Source organism: Equus quagga, chromosome 1 (genome assembly GCF_021613505.1).
Source record: "Equus quagga isolate Etosha38 chromosome 1, UCLA_HA_Equagga_1.0, whole genome shotgun sequence".
NCBI lineage: Eukaryota > Metazoa > Chordata > Mammalia > Perissodactyla > Equidae > Equus > Equus quagga.
Window position 1 is genome coordinate 3157517 of NC_060267.1, and position 3040 is coordinate 3160556.

General features: G+C 44.9%; 1 long non-coding RNA gene across 1 annotated transcript; it reads right to left on the reverse strand.

Moving 5' to 3' along the window:
* Nucleotides 1-1245: 1245 nt before the first annotated feature.
* On the reverse strand, nt 1246-2656 carry LOC124238244 (uncharacterized). Its single transcript, XR_006888265.1, has 3 exons — nt 2394-2656; nt 1445-1564; nt 1246-1354 (listed from the first exon to the last, which is right to left on the reverse strand). It is a non-coding gene; the product is annotated as an uncharacterized LOC124238244 (long non-coding RNA).
* Between the last annotated feature and the right edge of the window lie 384 nt (nt 2657-3040).

Genomic DNA, 3040 nt, shown 5'->3' on the forward strand with positions numbered 1-3040 from the left:
TTGCTTTCTCTGAAAGCAGTGTTGAGGTTCTGAACTTCTTATGAAAGTTCATATACATGTTTATATCAAGAGGCAATTCAAATCATCTTAGCACCACCGAAGCACGGAGCTGAAGGAGTGTGTTCAGGACAGAGAAGAGTCCTAAAGCAAACTGTGTATTCAGCATCGCTGCTTAGATGTCTAATAAACAGGGATCTCGAACTTCACCTGTCTCATGTTGCATGTCTGGTTCCACCTCTCCAAACCTGTTTATCCCGGTGCGTTCCCTATCTGAGCAAATTGCAACTCCAGCCTTCAGATGCTCGGCTAAAGCCTTGGACTATTCTTGATTTCTCTCTGGCTCTTCCCCCTCGCAGCCCCTCCATCTGCCAATGCTGTTGGTTATACATCCCAAAATGTCCAAAAGCCATCCAGTTCTCACTACTGCCACTAATATCAGCACGATCAGAGGCGCCGCGGTCTCACCTGAGTTACAGAAATACCTCTCACCTGTCTCCCTTGCCCCGTTTTGCTGGTTCTCCACACGCTGGCCATGCTGAGCTCTTGAAAAGGCAAGTGAGATGGATTGTGTCTCTCCTCTTTTCAAAACTCTCCAAGTTTCCCATGAGCCGAGGAAGAGTCCAAGTCCCGAGAGGGCCAGAGCTCCTGGAAGATGGGCGTGCTCTGGGTCCCCTCGTGTCCCGAGCTCTCTGAACTTCGGTGCTGTCCACCCTGCCTCGCTCGCCTTGCTGCAGCCCCACAGTCCATTGCTGTTCCTCAAGTGCACCGTGCATGTCCTGCCCCAGCTTCTGCATCTCCTGGGTCCTTTGCCCCGAATGCTCCCCTTAGGAGGCCTTCATCTCCTTGAGATCTTGGCTCAATGTAGCCTCTTGCTGAGGCCTTCCCTGACCCTGTTTCAAGGGTTTTCTCTTTGCCACATGTATTTTATTCACTTGTTTTCACTTCCTCTCCCCGAACAATGGACACACCCACAACGGATACACTCACAATGGATACACCCACAATGGATACACCCACAATGATACACCCACAATGGGTGCACCCACAATGGATACACCCACAATGATACACCCACAATGGATACACCCACAATGGATACATCCACAATGGATATACCCCACAGTGTATACTCCCACAATGGATATACCCACAATGATACACTCACAATGTGTACAACCACAATGGATACAACCCACAATGTATGCTTTATGAGGGCAGGGACTTTTTATTTTTTCCATGACTGTTTTTCAGTACCTAGAACAGTGCCTGAGGCACAGTTCCTCAATAAATATTTGATGAACGAATTAGGTAGAAATGCCATCAATTTAAACTTCTCTTTTGTCAGCATTCAAGTCTGCAAAGAAGAATGCATACTTCCAATTATAAGCATATTTGGCTGATCTTTGAAAGGATAGAAGCCAAAATAAAAAGACTTGTTTCTTACGTTTGCTGAACATGACCAGCGATTCCTGGTTTATCAGAGCTGATCCCCACCACTGAATTCCAAACATGTGCTGTGGGGGAGAAAGACAGCTCCTCCACCCTCTAGGTCCTTCTGGCTGATCTAAGAATTAAATTGACGTGAGACAGAATAACAGGAGAAAATCAAGCAAAGTTTAATAACATGCATACAAGGGAGAAACCCAGGAAAACTGAGGAACTCACCAGAATGGCCAAAGCTGCCAACATAAAAGCAATTTTCAACTCAAGACAAAGGAAGATGTTGGGGGTAGTGGTTTGGGCTTCAAAGGGGAGGGAGGCAGTTTACATGGAGATGAAAATGCAGATATGTGTTAAACAAGTGATTGCTGGGCCAGCTATAGACAGTGTTATCCTATGGTACTAGCTCCTTCCTGGAATAGGCCTTCTCTCTTAAATTCTTTTAGGCAGTTAGGGGGAAGGTCAAAGTTTCTTTTAGAGTCTTTTGTTCTTAAAAGTAATCGAAGCAGAGAGACACATTTGAAGGTGACCAATTCTGATCCCCCACATGCAACTTTAATATCTGAATAAAGGAAAATTCACTGTCTCAAGTTAAGTCATACTAAGGGGTAAAGGATATGGTGTTGACATTGTGATGACTCTGCTTTCTCTTGTCAACTGCACAGAGGTTCCCTGTGCATCTTTAAAAGGCCCTTGGGAGGCGTGTTTAGGCCGTGGGGCTATAGGGCACGTTTCTGGTTTGAGTTCCACTCTGTTAGTTCAGTGGCATAACTGACCACTGCATTTGTTTGGTTAAATTAATTAAACAAGGAGGCTGAAACGCCCTAACAGTCTACATATGTAGGCAAACCCAAACCTAAGCCTGTAAGTCCCTCAAGGTTAAGAAATTGAAACCTGAGGACAGCTAATCACAAACAGCCAACTAGGCTTTCCCAAACAAGGTCAACACTAACCTGCAGCCAATGGAATAGTTTCGTTACTTTGCTTCTGCATCTTCTCTATGAAACTCTCTCCTCGGCTCCGGGCGGTGGTGCGCTCCTAGCCATCGCCCTCTCAGCATGGCCTGATCCAAGTCGATTTCTGCTCACGTCCACTCTTAAAATTTTTAATATGCCTCAGTTTATCTTTTAACAGTTCTGACACCTCAATGTGGGTTAAGATGTTACAACTCTTAGGCCTATATTATTTAAACGCATGGTGCTTCTCCTGAACTTGAAAAAACCTAACTCCAGGAAAAAAGACGAAAACAAAACTCAACAGAAACGCTTCCTGCCTCAGTAGAAACTATTACAAAACAAACAAAATGGACTTTGTATTGATCGTCATAAAGTTTCTGTTAGCTGTGGATCTGTTCCGGTCGATTTTGACATGGGGGTCATCCTTGCTCATTGTACATGCCATCAAATAAGTTAAAATGGGATGTGATCAATTGTCCAATGTGATGATTAGTTCTGGAGCGGATACTCACCTATTTCAGGGGATTTCTAAACCCTGACTTTTCTTCAAAGCCCCGGGAGACAATGTAAAACTGGGTAGGTGATAACAGCTAATATTTACACAGCCCTCTCCCTGACAGGTGCTGTTCTGAGGGCCTTATGTG